Source organism: Chlamydotis macqueenii, chromosome 16, assembly GCF_036417535.1.
Source record: "Chlamydotis macqueenii isolate bChlMac1 chromosome 16, bChlMac1.mat, whole genome shotgun sequence".
In the NCBI taxonomy this organism is placed as follows: domain Eukaryota; kingdom Metazoa; phylum Chordata; class Aves; order Otidiformes; family Otididae; genus Chlamydotis; species Chlamydotis macqueenii.
This window is the reverse complement of record NC_141571.1, coordinates 8,586,230-8,604,869: the sequence shown is the minus strand read 5'-3', so window position 1 is coordinate 8,604,869 and position 18,640 is coordinate 8,586,230. Positions and strand designations below refer to the sequence as shown.

The 18,640-nt window shown below is 43.8% G+C and overlaps 1 protein-coding gene across 1 annotated transcript in view; it reads left to right on the top strand.

Annotated features, from left to right (window-relative positions):
* The window catches only part of NFATC2 (nuclear factor of activated T cells 2), an 86,969-nt gene that overhangs the window by 58,329 nt on the left and 10,000 nt on the right, over nt 1-18,640 (top strand). The gene's annotated exons all lie outside the window — the stretch shown is intronic.

The window sequence follows — 18,640 nt, the reverse complement described above, 5'->3', positions numbered from 1 at the left end:
TATATTCACTGCTGCTGTCCTCTCCGTCTAGGCAATTGCATGCATGGTTTGATCTTGTGAATGTGCACCATTGTGTGCTTTGTAAGCACCTGGTAGTTTGGGATTTTTACTGTAGTTACTCACCTGGAGTTGTGAAATTGTGCCCATTAAAGTTTTACTTTATTCAGCTTAGGTACTGAGTGCCCTGTGGCTGTAACATGTACGGTCTTCATTGCTGCTTTTGAGGGCAAAGTACAGTTTGGATGGTTTTCTCTGTTAGTCTGTGTTTGAAATGTGATTGATATAGCTTTGGTGTCATCACAATAAAATCTGGAGAGATTTACTGGTCACCTTGTCTGAAGAGGAGTGTTGAACTGGGTTTTAACAGTGAATTTGATTTAGGAGATTTGCTGGACCTGCAAGAAAATAGCTAAACAAAATCCATTTCCCATTCAGGCAATGGAGCGTGACAACAAAGCAAGATAATCTTTCTAATAGTAAGACTGAACACTGTGTTTTAAAGTACTTTTAATTTGAGAAGCTGAGAGATTCTTCCACATTTTTAAAAATACTTCGTACAAACTTTATAAGAGAAATAAAAAGAAAGAATCTTGAAGTTAAAGCTAGCAATCTTCAGAGTTGAGCCAAAGTCCATTTAAATTAATTCCCAAAATGGACTCCAAAATTAATTTCACTGGGTTTTGAATCAGGCCAGTAACATCTAACTATAGTATAGCTCACAAGGGATCCGCTCAACCTCCATGCTAAGAGGAGCCATTAGGCAGAATAGCAGCAAGTTAATAATGAAATTTCAGGCTTCTGCTTGGCTGACGGTATCATCCTGAATTGATTTCAACTAGGGATTAATTTATCAATTATGCCACCCAAGTCAGGCCAGGCAAGATCGGTCACATGCAGTCTCTTTACTGACCTCAGTGAGTTTACATTACTTAGAAGTGTGAATTGGAGAACTGTGATTTACTTTAGGACTTTGCAAAACATTTCATTCTGCAATGTTCAGGACTTGAATTGAAAAGCCACTTTGTTTGCTGCTGGGGAAAAGTGAGTCAGAACATAACAAAAGCCATATTTTTCCTAACTAGAAAGTTTATGTTTGTGCTTTATAGTATTAAAAGAAAGCAAACGCAGCGGATTATGGAGGCTTTACCCTCAAATCCTTTTTATCCAGAAAGCTCTTCTGAGATATAGTGAGCTGTTAGGTCTTGCTGTGATTTTTCATGGATAGATAGTGAGATGATGGTTCCCCAGCCAGACTTGGCATGAGCGCGCTGCACTGCCACTGATGCACAGACTCTTAGGCAACCACTGTTTCAGTGTCTCTCGCTTCCCTTTGCTCTTCTTCCCTTCCCCCATCTTACTCCTCCCTCTTCTTTGTTCTTCTTTCTCTGTATTTCTGCTGACAGTCCAGCTTTCATCCCTATCTATGGCTGTAACCTCCTCTCGTCAACTTTAGTCCTCTTCCTTCATGGTTAATGCGCAGCCTTGGTGTTCTGGACTTTGCTTCTATTCTCAGCTTTGCCACAAACTTCTTGAGTGACCTGGGACAAGCTTTGCTTTGTCAGTTCCTCATTCCTGAAGCTCTTGCCTCTCAGAGTGGGTATGCTGTCTTTGAGCTCTCCTGGAAGCAACCAGAGAAGAATATCTCGTAGCTAACATAATGGCTATTTCTGCTGGCAGCACCCTTCATTATTGTCTTGCCTTCCCTGCTGTAAAAAAAAAAAAGTATTTGCCCTTCCTCCTGAGACCATGGTTTGTTCTTTGCTTAGAGCCTTCACTCCTCCACAGGGCACATAATACTTAACACACTTAGCCTGTCTTTACCTCCTGCCTTGTAAAGATCAGAGCTGGTTCCACATCCACAGGAGGACTGCAGTCAAATGTGTGACCATAGCTCACAAAGCTGTAAGCTCTCGAGGTTGAATAGCACCAGCAGTGTAGCCAAAACAGTATGGACCTTAAGGCAGGCTATAGCACGTATTTACCTGTCTTCTCAGGTGAGTTTTGCCATGTGTGAGGACCTCTGTGTGCAGTAACTGCTCAACTGGTACCATCCTTACTGGCTTCCTTAATGGTAACTTTAGCATGTCTGTAGCTCATTTCTGACCGTACTGCAGATGGAGACCTGCCATGTGCTTTCTTGGAAGGAGACATTTGCTCCTATTCTGCTCTTGCAGGTGCTACCTCTGAGCCAGAGGTGCCTAGCCCAGCCTCTGCAGCCCCCTTGCAAGTTCTCAACTTTCCCCTCCCAGACATAACTATGAAACGTGTGGTTACTGGAAGGAAGGCTCCACTATGAAGTCGTAGGAGTTGGATTTGAAATGCAGCCGTTAGGGAGACTGATGCAGGTTAGATGTTTTCACACATATTTATACCTTCATATACATATTCCTCCATACACCTCTATATTTCTCTATCAAAAATTCTATATATCCATAACTTTTTGATATCAAACATGGTAAAGATGAACGCCCAGAGAAAGGGACTATTCATGAAAAAATGGCAGAGAAACCTTTGTTACACACCTCTGCCTCAGAGATTCATTACTGTTGGAAATACTTTGGGAGTGAAGATAAACCATGGTCAGGAGATCCTTCAGGATGCATCAGGCATCCAGGCTAACGCTGACAAGCAGTAATTAGCTTCAAATGCAAGTGAAACCCATACGATGAGAGAGTGCTCAGCACATTTCAACTGAGGTCTCATCTTAATATTATTCATAACCAAAACCACCCATAATGGTAAAAGCTACACAAACAACCGCAGAAATATGTTGACAAATAGAACTTAGTTTCTTCCAAGACCTTCAGAGCAATCAGATTACATCTTTAAAGCACAAACCCAGTTAAAAACTTAATTATTTGCAGCAGTGTCCAAAATCCCTTGCTGGTGTGGTACCGAGAGAGAGGAAGACCCAGGGCTTAGGGCACTGTTGTGCCCTGGACTGCCCACGCTCATGCTTCAGAATCAGAGGTTTCCTGTGTAGCCCTGGGGAAGCTGCTCAGCTGCTGAGTGCCGCAGCTCCCCATCTGCGACGCAGACATACGAGGATTGTGTGACAAGAGCAATAGGAGGATGCATGCATCATAGATTCTAAAGCATCAGATTGGACACCATCTAGAATTGCCTTGTACAGATTGAGTGTCAAGTATGGTGTTAGGCTCTTTCCAGACACAAATAATGGACGTGTAGCTGTTGTCTTGAATGTTATCAACTTGCCTGCCTTAGATTTAGTTCTTCTTTTCGGTTCTGCTGTCATGTTGTGTGCTTTTTACTTTACAAAGCAAAATGATTGTCATTATTCAAATAGTAACTATCTAACCACATCTGACACTCGGAACTGTCTGATACAACAACTGTAAATCAATTTTGGTGCACCAGTAATCTTTAATGGGGAGGAGAAAAGCAAGGCAGATGCTTGTGTAGTGGTTTATCAGACTGCCGATCAGCAGAGATGTTTTATAGTAAACTCATGTATTTCACAGAAAATTTTTTTAGAAAATGGATCTGCAGGATGTGCAATGTTGTGCTTGTAAATCACCCAGCACTTTCGATCACCTTCGCTATGAGCAATGTGTTAATTTGTGCAGTTTTGTTCCCCACCGCAGTAACCATTGCCCTAGCCGTGGGTCTAATCTAAGACCATTCAGAGCATTAGGTCCCCACATTTTCTTTTTGCATTCTTTCATTTAACAAGAAGAAAATCTGCAGCCTGTCCCCACAGTGACATGAAATGAAATTCAAATACCTTCTTTCCTCTGCATTCAGGAAGAATCTTTCTTTTTCTGACCAGCTTTTTTCTCCTTAGGCCAGTAGCTGTTAGGCACAAGCCCGAGCAGGGTGTACCTCCAGGAAACCCCGGGTCTCCTGGGGACCCAAGAAGGAAAGCTACTGTGTCAGCCCTGAGTAAGCAGCAGTCCGGGACTGAGCTCTTTCCTGCTGGCTTTGGTCTCTCGCCACCCTCCTCGCAGTGCGCATCCCACTCTGCATCCGCACTGGTCCTGCATGATCCTCGGGGAGACCAGCATGTGTGGGTGGGTGAAAGGAGAGGGTCAGTACAACCAGGAGGAAAGGGGGACACAGGAACCCCCCACTTGCAGCCAGCGTGGGCCTTAGCGCTTTGGCTCGGGTGCTAGCACGGCGTGAGCATCCTGCTCACCATCCCCAGCCCCTGCACGGCAGATGGAGGAGGGGGTGGCACAAAGCCAGCTCTCTCAGCTTGCTGCCAGCTGGGGATTTCCCTGTGCCGGGGGAACCTCAGATGCACAGCGAGGGCAGTTTTAAGCCCTCCATGCATTACCAAGCAGCAGAACCACACTAGCAGGGGCCAGGGGTCCGGCCGCCTGCCTGGCTGTAGAGAAGCTGCTTGTCTCTCTTAACACTCTATTGATTTCATTCCCAGAAAGCACAGAACATGGTGGCTTTAGGAACATGTTTTAGTTGGATTTGTAGTTGTTTTCATCATGTGTCCATGCTTGACAAAAGCATAGAGTAAAATAGCAATACAGGGCAGAAAGGGAAATGTTCCTGTTTCCTGGCATTTTAGACAGGAGTGAATTTGAATGCTGCAAATGGGCTGTGGTTCAGTTAGAGCAACAATTTGCATCAAAAAAAAAGCCATGCTCCATTTTTAATTAGAAATATTTCTCATAGAAGGTGTGGTCATTTCTGCCCAGGCAGAATTTGACTAAGAGTGAAGTATGTACGTTCTTCAAAACATTTTGCTCAAACACTCTAGCAAATCTATGTATTCATCAGACTCACGCTTGAAGCTCTGAGTCACTTTATTGCAGATTTTCTGTTCTCTATTGGGAGCTTAGAGCACTCTGTGGGTACAGCTACGTGCTTTATTTTTGGATCACTGCTATTGTCAGTTTGTGTTGCATTAGGATCTAAGTGCCCCAGTTGTATGCCAGAGTCTTGCTTTTCTAGGTGGAATATGAAAAGAGAACAAAAAAGTGGTTCTACTCCCGAAAGCCTGTAGTCTGTTGGCAGGAAGTAAGAAGATAATTGTATCAGGAGGCAGGTCTTCTAGGTTGTGTCTGAGCTTGGCCTTCCAGCAAAATATTTAACTTTCCCTTACCTCAGTTTACCATTATAAATAGTATCTTGTTATCCTTCTCTCTAGTACAGTTAAGCATTTAATTTATTCATGCTACTAAAACTCACATAGATTCTCAGGAAAAAAAAAAAAAAAGCTGCATACCTGAGTAAGAACTAAGTATTTGTATTGTTATGGCAGGCTGGCATCTGATGTTTTTCTTCACCTCTAGAAACAATTTGCTATTTCAAAATTCAGACAAATCCAGCCCCTATTCAAGACTGCTCTTTCCCTAGCAGTCTTTCTGAGCAGCTGTACTGCTGCCTAAAAACATCAAAACAAAACAAAGGGAGAAAAAGAAAAACCCATACATCCAAAATCAGCAGTGGAGGAAGGAAGAAAATGAATCAAGTGATTAAAACCATAGTTCCACTGGCACCTCTTTGTTCTCGAGCTCAGGAATCTTTAATTGGTGCAGTAAGTGCCCACAGGCAAGTTGTGTTACAAAGCGTTTCCTGTTCAAAAGAACATGCAGACTCCATTAGGAGACCACGAGCACCGCCGCGAAGAACTGACACTGCAGGATGGGTACGTGAATGGTCTCTCGATCCCTCCGTGGACAGGGTCCCACTACGAACAGATGCACCAAGACAATAAACCCCAATTCTAGCGATTCGCCGGTGGAAGGTACGCCACCATTTTAAGGTTAAACCAGTGGACTGTTATCAGCAGAAAGCGCCCAGTTTTCGGAAGGCATCAGGCAATTTTCAATGATAGTTTTGAAATACTGGCAGAAGTTACTTGAAAAAAAGAACTTGTTCATGCAGTTGGGAATTGAAAGCTTCTAAACCACAATAAAGTCCTTTCCCAGACTTGCTGTCCATTTACTCCACGCTCATGGCATTCCTTAGACGGTCTGAATCACAGACAGCAGACAGCTCATATAAAGAAGACCATAGACACCCATCTGTTGGAAGACATCTGCCAAAATAGACCATACATTTATTTTTATTCCTTCAATCCACTTTCAATTTAAAGGGATAACAACAATAACATTTTTCAGTCCAGTGTCACTATTCATCCAGTGCAGAGAAACAGTAATGAATTTAAATAAGTCCACTGCAGAAAGAAGCAGACAAGTTTTTCCCCAGCTCTGACAGATTGGTGAAGCGGGACATAGTGCTTCGAAGTGACTTGCTCCAGCTGATGCAAAAAGTCACTGGTAAAACTGTAACTTGCCTAGGGGCTCCCAGGTCCCCGCAGCTGCATCCCTCGCACAGACGTGCGGGTACCAAAGGCACATGAAGCTGTCATCCAGGTGTGCAGGAGCTGAGTCAGCGCTGGCTATGCCGTACGTTGTTAAAACACATGTTGCACTAAAGGGAGGGACTGGCAGAGCTACTCTCTCCTTTTTCTGTCTTTCCACCAGACTCACTCCTTTCATACTGTATGTATCAAAGAATGCTACCTGCTTTCTAGCAGTGAAGGATTGATGGCTGGCGTGTAGTATGCTACCTGCCACTGAGAGCAGATGTGGCTGTTAGAAACATCCTCATTTCTTAGGGCAAAGCAAATGCCTTAGGACAGAGCAAAGCTGTCGTTTGAGCAAGTACAGGATGTAAGGAATGTGAATCAGTGGCCTTCCTGCCAGCTCGGGGTGACGCTGGGTGTTTTATGCAGAAACTCTTTCAGCTCAGTCAGTCATAACTGTTTTGACAACATTTTATAAAAATGAGGGCTTTGGAGGTGAGAAGCAAGAAACGTGTGGATAGGAAATGGCTTATAACAGAACTGTGCAGAGCAGGAAAGGGAGTTAACTCCTTCTAGAGCTAAATTCACCATTTTGCATTGAACCAGGGAAGCACTCTCTGGAAACCTTTAACAAGGCTTGTTTTACACTTAGGCAGCTTACCACATAACTATGCTGGTTAAGGTGGTTGAATTTTTTTTTTTTTTTTTTTAAATTTTGCTAACACAGCTATTATGGTAAAAGCCCTTGTATAGACACAGCTCCGTCAGTGTAAAAGCACTGGAATCAGCACAGCTTATGCCAAGTCAGGGAACCACCACCAGCTGTGTCACTGAAAGGCTTTTGTACTGGGATGATTATGCCTGCATTGGAAGAAGGGTTTCACCAGCAATGCCGGTGCTGCGAAGCTCGCTAAACTTGTAGGGGAAGCTACAGCCTGTGTCCTGTAATCGATTTTCACATGGGCAATTGCATGAGCTCAGCGTGCTTGCTTTGTATGTTGACCACCTCAAAATGAATCCTAGCGTTAGTAACTTCCAGCGGAGACGATACAATGTGCTGGATTCATTTGTTGGGAAGATGCTTTACTGAAGGGAGTTGTACCCTCCCTGACAGCTGTCTACGGAACCAGCAGCTAGGTATGTGTTTGTCCTCACAGTTTATCCTGTTACCTCCCCTTTAAAATTAGCACAGTGTAACTGAGTAAGTGTAACCAGTGAACTGGCTGACGTCCACACGGCAACTCAAAGTTTTTGCTAATTCTTTGCAATTTCATTGTGAGTCTTGGAATACTTATAGCAATTTAAAAGACCCTGTGCAGGTGACTGCAGCAAAATATGAGGGTTTTTTTTTTTTCTTAGTGATCTTTTCAAGTCCAATCCAATAAAAACCAAAACATTAGAAATTTGAACCTTAGTGTTTTGGTCTTTCAAAATCCAGGCAGACAAAAATGACACAACTTTGGGGGCTGGGGGTTGATGGTATGATTTTAAGACCGATCTCATGATTATTAGAGGCCTCACTCATTAACCCTGAACGCCTGGGTTTGGCATTGCTGTTCTTCAGTTTCATTTGTTACAAATTGTGTTATTGTGTAAGAATGTGCAAAGGTGAGAAAAGGGTAGGGGTCCTTTCTCCCCTTAAAGCGCAGTGTAATACATGGGAGGATTCAGCTCCTTCCGTGGTGGCTAGCGGAAGGGCAACTTGAGAAATTTTTTGAACTGCTCTTCTGAAATCTTGCAGGCAGCTGTGAAGAGCCCTGCTGCTTTGAAAAATTTGGACAACATCTACACATTTCTTTAACTATTGTGAAATAAAATGCCTGGCAAGAATAACGATCTTAAAGATATACAGTCTGTTTATGGTGCAAACTGAAAGCCAGTTATAAAGTTGCCTACTGTAGAAAAAATGGCTGGATTCTCAGCATTATTCACACAAGCAGAACTTTTCCAGTTAACGTCACATCCTGCCAGGCAGTATGGATAGTTGATGGGGGACTTCTTGTCTGTACAGATATTTTCTCTCATAAGAATAAAGTGGTGATTAATGAATAAGTGCTTAATTTAAAATCCATTTTTCTTCCATCTGCTTTTCATACTTTCTTTCTTACGAAAAATAATTATTATTATTTATAAATCCCTGGCTATTTTAAAATAAAAAAAAATGAGGATGAATCATAGGAATTTCCCATCAAAGTTAAGTTTTCTTACAAGAACTCTAAGGTAGTGAGAGCTATTTTTCTGCCCAGCAGAAGCTGGTATGGCCTTATACTCCCATGTTATTTTATAGTTCTGCTTACTCACCAGTTCCAAGAGACTTTGGTGCTCTAATTTGGATGCAGTATGTTTTTAGAGGAATTTTAAAAGCAGACTGGACAAATGTACAAAAAGACAATCTGCACTGGCTACGAGAGGTACTAGATGACCTAATAGGTCATTCCTACTTCTCTGATTTGAAAAACAAGCAACACATCTGTAGTCGTGCCAGCAGGAGAGTCAGAGATAGGGGAAGAAGAGCAAATACTTGAAGACCATAAAACTCCCTTCCCAGCATATTAGCTCCTAATTTGAATTTTCAACCAGCTGCTGACTGTCGCATTCTTTCTCATTCTGTAATACAACTTTTTCTTTGTTTACCAAGAAGAAACCAGAGGAAGGTAAAAGCCAACCTAAAATGAATAAACAATGCAGTTGTGTCTGAACCATCACTCCAAGTCCCCATGCTTCAATTTTGCAAGCACAAAAATCTGGGCATACATCCAGTTGTGAATTTCACAGATGGATCCTCTCTCTAAAAGAGATCTACACAAAAACCCTAAATCCGAGTACTCTCAGTTTTGCAGACATTCATATTCTCCAGTTTAGGTGCGTGTCTACTAGAAATACTACAGTCTGTTTGGCAATTAAAACTGATCTCTCTATGTCGACATGACTAACAGTCTGGTAACGGTGACTTTAAAAACTTAGTCTTGAGTTGAATTTAACCAGTGTTAGGTATAAAAGAGTTAAATCTTCAGCTACTGCTAGAGTAAAGCCACTGAGGATCAAAGGGCTTCAGCAGTGATGCCCGTGTGACTCAGCAGAGCAACACCAGTTCACTCAGTCAGAAACTGGTCTAATACTCTCCATCTTCCTGCAGGTTCTCCTAATCCACCCAGTTCCCATTTTAATCAAGCCGTGTCCTTTTGTGGGTTTTTAATTTGGAAACTTTGCACTCCAAAACATAGGCTAAACTCTGCCCTCAGCTGAACAAACACAATTTCTTTGGAGTGAAATCGTAGTTGAACTAGATTTAGTGAGAAAAGTATTGTTGACTTCTGCCCGTGGATGTTGAAGTGAGTGATGGGTTTGCATCTGAGGGAGAATTTTTCCACGGGGATAATTGTCAGGTGTGGAAGTAAAGGTCAAGGCAGACTGTCCCTTGCTCCCACCCAGCTGTGTGTGTTTGGGCACGCTTTGGCTCGTGGGTGGTGGGAGGGTGCTGGCAGTGCCGCGGTCACGTGCCAGACCTGTTTGTGCACCAAAGCAATGTGCACTGCATGACCAGAAAACCTTGAGGCCCTGCAGAAACAGTCAGATGACATCACAGCAAAATGACAGCATAGTCATTTTTTTTTCAGTGCTTACATATTGCCTTGCTCTGCCTTTGTGCAAGGGCTCTGAACCTTCACTTTTAAGGTGCAAAGAATAATTTGGAGCAGGGCGAAAGCAGCAGTAAATTAGAGGAGTGTGAGTTTGCAATCATTGCCTCTGACCATCTCTGCCAGGGCAGTCTAGTCAAAGATTCCCAAATTGTGGTGTGGTTTGATTTGGTTTCTTAATGATGAATGACTTCATCATCCGTGAATGAATCGAGTCAAATGTAGGACGGATAGTGAGACACATGAATGACTCTTATGACATTTGCAGTGTCTCAATCGGTGCTGGTTTATTTAGGTGGTTTCTAAGTTTCTTTGGAAAGAGTGAGAATGACTAAGTGAAGGGGGAGCCACTTCAGAAGTATGGGAGTCAATGGTGAAAGTATTGTGACAGTTAAACCTCTCTGGGTTAAATATCTGTCATTATGAGCAACACAGCGTCAGTTATTTTGTAAGAGAGTTCCAGGAGACTCAGTAGCCACAAGCCAGAGGAGGCTGGATGATGTACCAGACACTGCATTCCGTTTATGGTCAAATACTTCTTGGTGCTTGTGCTGGGTCTTCATCAGCCACTTTTGGGTTTCCGGTTCTTACCAGGAGGCCGCACAGTTCTCCGAAAGTGTCTGTGAAGGTCCTGACTTTGAAAGGCACCTGCGCTCGGACGCTCTGTGCGGCTGCGGTGCATCCAGCTTGCCCTCAGGCAGTGCCTTTGGCCACTGCTTTCCAAGGGAAGGGGCGCTGCTGGGGGCACACAGGGCACTGCTGTACCTGTGCTTTGATCATATTTCATGGGTCTGCCAAAGCCACTTCAAAATAAGGCCCAGCATTTCTATAGGTGAAAGGTCACCAACCTAGGAACCTGTCCTTAGGACTTGAGAAAGTCTGCCAGTTCCAGTCACTGGGTATGAAGTGATTATAGTTTTGTACAAATTGGTGTGTGCAAAGGCTGGAAATAGTCTGCAAACACTGGCCACTCTAGGCATTGGGCAGGTTCAGTGAGCAAACTGGCTGGATTTAACCCAGAACTGCGGCAAATTGGAGGAGGACTTCTAGCAGCTGTATTTTTTTACTTACATTGTGTTTTGTGGGTCTTTTTCCCTTGAAATTACATTTAATTTTTTTCTTGTCTGGTTTCTTCTTCACATATGTTCATTTACGTTGAGTGGGGTGCTGTCTTCTTCCTTGGAAAGCATCCCAAGATACTGATTTAGAGCAGGCAAACCCTAGGGTGAGATTTTCAGCTAGGTCGGCTGGGTTACATGAGAGCTCTTCTCCTGAGGTCATCCTGCAGCTTCATGTCTTCAAATAACTTCTATTATGTTTTCAGATATATTTCCTTTGTTAGAAAATGCTATTGATTTTAATACAAATTTTTATTCAGTATTAATTTTATGGGCTATTATAAAAATAAAAAGCGCACAAAACTATTATTATGTCCATTTTAGAAATTAATATCTGTGGACCTTTGTTTTATACTTGATTACATTTCATAGCTCATCCCATCTTCAAAACTAGTGCAAATTTTAGATCAAGTTTAAGACTTTCCAAAAATTCAGGCTATTCCCATAATGGTCTTGGTTTAGATGTAGCATCAGTTGGTCCTACAACTTTTCCTGTCATGCAGAAAAACATCTCTGCTTTTCAAAAGCACTGCTGAGCGTGAGTATCTCTGCAGAGGGGCTGGAAGAAATCTCTTCTGTGTGTGACATTCCAGTGCATCTCTCAGAAAGTGTACCCCAGCCGTGCAAATAATCTAGCCCTTAATCACAGTTAGACTGTAATATTTACTAGCATTTCAACAGATTGTGGTCAATATAATAAGACATTCATTTCCTCCCGTGTATGCAACAAGAGATGCACACAGCTGATGGCTGGTTTGTGCCAGGAAGCTCGTGTTGCTGCACGCAGGCACGCTGTGCGGAGGCTGGCTCAGCTTCGCAGGATCAGGGGCTGAGGAACGAGAGTGATTAGCCAAGGGCAGCCTCTCCCCCGTCTCTGCAGCAAAGGTAGCTTGCGTCGTGCCACACAGACCAAAACCTCTTGAGGATTTTTCTTTTCAAGACATACGCTGCATTCAGCCGACAGGCAGATGCACTGGTTATTTGGGGAGTCCCTGTCTGTGGCACCTAGACAAAAATGCTTTGGCAGGCAAATAAGCGAGGAAATTAGTTTTCTTGTCTTTAGAAAACAGTGCGCACCATCACGCCTGGATAGATCGAATTTGTTATGATAGCAAAACAAGTTCTATGGAAACCATTGTGAACCCTGGAGTGAGGCTGCCCAGGAGAGTTGGGGAAAGCCGCTTTTGTTTGTTGTGCTTGGCATCGTTTTGCTCTGGATGAAGATGCTTTAATTTTGTGGGGAGACCCAAGAGAGCATTCCTCTTTTTCCATACCAGAAAGCCTTCCAAGCTGGCATAAACGTCCCCTCTTTCCAGCTGCTCCTTTCCAAACACACTGTGCCTCCTAAAGATAGTCTTTACAGTGGCTGGGGCTGGTGGAAAACATGAAGCCTGCATGGATTAGCAGAGGAATTCATTTGGGCTGACGAATTGGGTTTCCCTCTATAAACAGCACTAGTGTTTTCATCTTCTGGACAGCACAGCAAACTTCACGTCCTCTCGCTCCTCGCCCCGCCTCTCCCGCGCTATGAACGCCTGCATCCAGGCCAGCCATGGTAAAAGACACACTAAGGCCTGCTTGTGGGGGATGGAAAACAGCACGCGTTCAACGAGGTGTTTTCAACTATCTCCCTTCTCAGACACGTTTTTTCCAACTCTTAAAAGAGGGGTGGTGGGGTTAGTTTGTTTTTTCAGTTTATTTTTCTTTCCAGGTAAAAGGGAAATTAAAGTAATCCCTTCTCCACTGGTTTAGTGACCTTACAAGCAGCCCACACTACATATTTTATTTTCTTCTTTGTTTAACTTCAGCTACAATGTGCTTATCATCTTCAGGAGTTAGGGATCCTCTAAAGAGGTTTTTGTCTGCCCCTTTCACCCCAGAGCTTTGGGCACGCAGCAGCCCCCAGCACGCCACTGAATGCCTCTGGTGCAGCAAATGCACTTTCATATCACTTATACTTTCTTGTATAGCTTACTTAGTAGATATAATCATCAGGGGTTATTAATCACCCAGCATTGTTTCCATAATTGCTTGGGAGGGAAAAGACATGTAAAGGCCAGTTATGTGATCAGGCTACATTTAGTGATGGTTTGTATTTACATGACTTCTGTAATGGATGACTTTGTCCATGTCACTGAGTTACTGGGCATGGAATTAGAGTTATGTGGATAAAAATGTGAGACTTGGGATTCAATTTTCAAATGAAAGAATTATTTAAGTAATAAAGGCCTGGCCCTTAACTTTACTTAATCACCATGTTTTCACGTGTATAACCCAAACCTCATTAAAAGTTTGTTCCTTGGAGATAAGTCTCAGCAAGCCCCCACCTCCTCATAACACCCTGCAGTCTCTCCTGCCCTTTCAAGGCACTCTGGATCTGCCATTCTCCACCTCTAGCAGGGACGTCTGCTCTGGGATAGGGAGAAAGGAGAGGGGATTATTGTGGCCTCGAGAGAGAGCAGGCATGGGAGAAGCATACTGGAAGGAAAGGGTACAGGGGGAAAGGCATTACCCTCATTCATGTATAACCTGCCCGGTTGCTGAATCACAGTCTTTTTATAGATAACATAGATTATACTCATGACAGTATGGGATTTTAAAAAACAAACTCTACAAAAAAGCAGAAAACCTGAAAGTGGATAGCAATGCCATAGCATTTTGGAAGTTTGTCGGTTTACAGTGTATTTATTATGCTGCTGTTCACATTGTAAGCATTGCCATGCATTCAGAAGTGGAGGTCAGGATGCTGTTGGCTGCAATTAAAGTATTTTCTCTGCCACGTCATTTGATGTAGATACCTACTTGTGCAGTTCCTGATCACCACACTCTCATCTGGTGTGGTTGTGATGAGTTAAGCACCATTCCCATCAGAGTGATGAGGAGGCTGCCCAAGGGGAGCCCCAGGGTGCTCCCAGGAGAGGAGGTGCTGGCCAGGACACGGGCTTTCATGTATAGTTGCTGTAAGCAGGCTCGCTGGCTGCCAAAGGTTTTGCAGCTGGAGCATCAGCCGCAGTGAACCACACGAGGAAAACAAAATCCAGCGGATTTCCAAAATACTAACAGCTGGATGCAGATGACATTTCTGAATCAAAAGAAAAAAAAAAAAAAAGCAGCCCAAACCAAGCTAGCCGCTCTCATGTTGCTCTCTGGCCCTCTTCTGATGCTGCCCCCACGCAGGCGCAGGGCCAGGCTGAGTGCCTTGCACAAGCAGGTGAAGAAGACATGCAGCTGGGGTTTCCGGGGCACCTAGCACAGGTGGTGAGAAGGGGGAGAGTGCCCACCGGAGATGGTCACCCTCTTGAACCATAAAAATTGTCTCTGTCTTTGCGGCCGAAAGGCTGCAGCCCTCTATCCTGATCATCCTTCAGACCTCAGCCAGGGTCAGCAGTGACCAAACCCCCTCTGGAGACTGCTGGCTGTCACTATTAACAGTGGTGATTTCCAGCCCAAATATAAAGTGAGCTATTATTTTTAGTGTTAATTACAGTCATGTCAAGGGGACCCCCTGAGAAGAAAGCCCTGTTGCGTGACCTGTGGCGCAGTCGGGATGTAGCATGCTCCCACTCCGTCCTCTGTGCCAGTGGACCATGCGGGGATGTTGGCTGCTGGCTTGGCCGTGAAACGTAACTGATCTCTGCTTGATGCGGCTCTCCCAGGGTCACTGGTTGCTGTCAGCACAAAATGGGGGAGTTTTCAGTTCTGCGATGCTCCTTCTGCCTTCTCCCAGCACTCACCATAGTATGAGCCTGCTCTGAAATCACCATGGCTTAACCACCTGCTTAAGCTTGAGCACATTTTAACTTCTTGGATGAAAAGAGGGAAAGCCCTGCCTCTTGCATGGTTTATCTTTTCCCACCAGTAACTTACTTTCGTTTTTAGCTTTCTTGGTGTGGCATTTTTGTAGAACCTAGAATATTCCTTCCCATTAACCAGGCACCTGCCTGTTTTGCTGCTGCTGGGCTCAGTGATGCCATGGCCAGCAGGTAATTCCAGCGTTGTCCTTATGCTCATTGCCAGGAGGTCCTGCAGTGCCGAGGACCGGAGCGTGGGAGCCAGAGCTGGATGGGACAGGCTCTGCAGCATACACCACAGCCCGCAGCCAAGTCTCCAAGTCTGACAAGTTATGATGGAGGGCAGGTTAGGATGGACAGCTGTCCTGTTGCTTCAGCTGGGTTTCTCCCACCATAGCTGCTCCACTGTCCTTCCCCTCCATGTTGAGCTTGGGGCCAAGCACAGCAGCTGGTGACACTGAGCCATCAAAGCTGTTCCCATGTCCTAGAGAAGAGATTATGGCAGCGCTGTGCTGTCTTGCTTCATGATGGTGGTGATGGTGAAATCACATCATGGTGCTGCATAGATACGCTGTGACCCTTCCTCATGATGATGCTGCAAGGAGCATGTAAGGAGTCAGCATTACCTTCCTGCTGATGAGTCAACCTTTCCTAGTACAAAAACCTTCCCATCTCTACTTGACAGCCCTGCGTTCCTATCATAGGCCATCCTCTATTGGTGTTCCCCAGCACTTGTTCCATCTCGTCTGTCAGGGAAATGTTTGGTACAGTCTAGGCCAGATTTCTGAGAGGTGATGCATGCTTGTCTCTTTGTATATTTATTTTTTTTTAAAGTGGCTAGAGGTCTAATCCACAGTGATTTAGTTGAGAGTTAGCTACTACCAAAATACCTTTAAAAATCTGGCTTTGCAGAAGATACCCCTGGCTTCTTATGGTTTCATTATGCTGTGTGTGTTAGCTGGGGCATTTCATTCCTGTTGGCAGTCACTCTCCTTTCAAGACCGCTCAGAAAGAGTTATGGTGATCTTGGCCTTCAACTTTGCTACTACTGTGTCTTCCAGCTGTCTGTGGCTAGTTCCCCAACTGCAGGACAAACAGTATTCCCATTCAGTCCACATTCCTAGCTGAGGGGACAGCCTGCCAATTGCTTCTGAATGTGTTCTGTAGTCAGATGAGATCATGTCAAACGTAAGCAAGTTTTATCTTTATTTTAGGCAAGAGGGTGTTTTATCATGATGTAGTTCCAAAGCCTTCGTTGTTTGATTGGAATTCACCCAGGAAGTGTAGCAATGGATGGTTAAATACGAACTAATAGGTTCAATATGAGTTACAAATGTGTAGCTCGTGAGCTGGCTGTGCAAACTTGCGTATAAAGGAGAATGTTGTCATACAGCTGATGAGAACTTGGGAGTGATTCGGATGGTCTTGCTAGGTACTTGCAGCACCTTGCAGCATGCCCCTGAGATGCTGCGATGAGCAGAGTGTTTCACCTCCTGCCTGGGTTGCATAGGGATACACACAGCTCTCAGACCTCACAGTTGGAAAATTTGGGATGGCTCATCGTTAAATTCTGGGAAGAATTCCCTGGACAGTCTCTTTGGGTCGTTGTTCCTACATCTTGATCTGGAATGGGGATGGGAGGTCTGCAAACAATTGAGGGCTAATTTCTGAACAAATGTAGGTTATTGCTATTGTGGTGAGGTTGGGAATTGCCCAACCTCAACAGTTCCGGCTGCACTTCAACTACAGATAGGCACCTCAACAGCTATTGGACATCAAGGAGCTCAGTTCTCTTTCTGGTAATTTATATCCCCCTTTTCTTTTCCTTTCATACTGAGAACAAAAGTATTATCGTTTGTGCCATTGAGTCAAATTGAAAGTTTTAAGCCTTTGGATGATGCATATACATTTTTCTTTAATGCTATTTACTGTCAGAGGTTGCTGGCCTTCTTGAGGGGAGGTGCAAAGTCAGTTACAGTATCTGCTCCCTCTAGTCTTTTGCACTCCTTTTTGTAGTTATAGGTGTCTCTTATAATTAGCTCTCTCTCTCAGTTCATAATGGTCTCTGATTTGTACATATAGTACATAGTATTATGTAGTATTTTTATTGTTACACAATTTTATGTTAGAAACCCCCGCAAGAATGAGAACTCCATTGTGGCAGATGCTGTGTTGACTCCAAAGGAAAAAAAAGCAGGTCCTGCCTCACAGGACTTACAGTCAAAGTGCAAAATAAAAGCAAACAGATGGACGTGGGCAGACACGCAGTATTTTGTATATGGCACCTCCTTGTCATTGTTATATGTGAATTGTAATGCTCTGTCAATAACCACTTAAATATTTAATAGTCTGGGTTCTTTCCAGCTAACTTGGGACTGTAGCCTGTAGCCCTGAAGTTGGGCGCTCAGCTGTCCTGGGCTCCCATTGCCAAGACCCGCAGACCTCTCTAGCAGTGCCTATCCCTTTCCATTGCCTGCAGAGGCGGTTCCTGATACCAGGCTCCTAAAACAGCACTCACCATTTAGTTCTTCAGAGGGGAAGAATCTGGTCCCAAACATTCATTTGCTGAAGGATGTGGAGTCAAATAATCTGTGATTTCATGTGTTGCCCTGGTCAGTTTTTTTCACTACAGTGTGCCCACTGCCCATAGTCCTCTCTAAAATAAAGGACATAAGAAACATATGACTTCTTTGTGCTTGCTGTGCCAAAGTTGTTTGTGAAAGCAGAATAGTTGCAAGCAGAAGGTTATTTACATGCGTGTTCCAGAGGAGAGCTTGGTTTGTCTGGCAAAATTGTTTGTAGGCCACTTACACATCTTCGCTGTTACCTTGGGCAGTGATTTTCTGCTGGCTGTTTTCTCCTGAGGAGCAGGCTCAAAATTCAGTTCAGACATGTTCAGAGGGAAACCCAGTTTGCTGGAGAGGCTAGGGTTCTGCAAGAATCCACAAGCCCTTCAGCGAGGATGCTTGAAAAGTTAAGACACAGCAGAAGATAAGATGCCAGAGTGTTAGAGCCAGTAAATAGTTTTGTAGATTAGTAGACATAAGCACTAGGGCTCAAGGGAGGAAAATAGATTACATTATTGACTATTCATCTCCTGCAAAACTGCCTAAAGGGAAGGGGAAAATGGTTTGTTTCCCCTTAATTAAATATTTGTTAAATGGTTTGTTTCCCCTCAATTAAATATTTGTTCTGGTAGTTCCTTTGTGACAGAAATAAAAAAAAGCAGCAGCATTGCCTATTCTTGTTACTTTCAGCTAATGCTGAACATGCTGTAACTGTTCTTCGGTTCCTACCCCCCAATTATTTCCTGTAAAAAATAGCTTTCTCCCATCCATTCTCTTTTCTCTCTGTTTTTGAAACACTTAACTGAATGACTCATATCGCCTCTTAGTAAATAGGTTATGTCTAGGAGAGTGATGAAACTGCAAAGTGACATGTGAATAAATAGTGCTATCACTTGTGTGCTTTTCCTGCCGGCAGTTGCTATTTTAGAGGCATTGTGGTATTTATTACCAATTTCATTAGCTTTTCAACCATGAGGTGCAAGCTACTGTAGGAAAAAATCATCACCTACCTCCTTTGGTTTTGCTGTTTTTACTCTAAAAGAAATATGTTTTAATACCAAATGGCACTGCTTATCTCAGCAGTTATGTAGCAAATTCATAAGGTCCAAACCACGCACACAAAAATAGACATGAGCACAGTTCACCCTTGTGCTTTGCAGCAGCAGCAGCTGCCATGCAGTTACATCAAGAGTTAGGAGTGACAAAATGAACGCTCTTGTCTTCTGTTTCTTAAGCT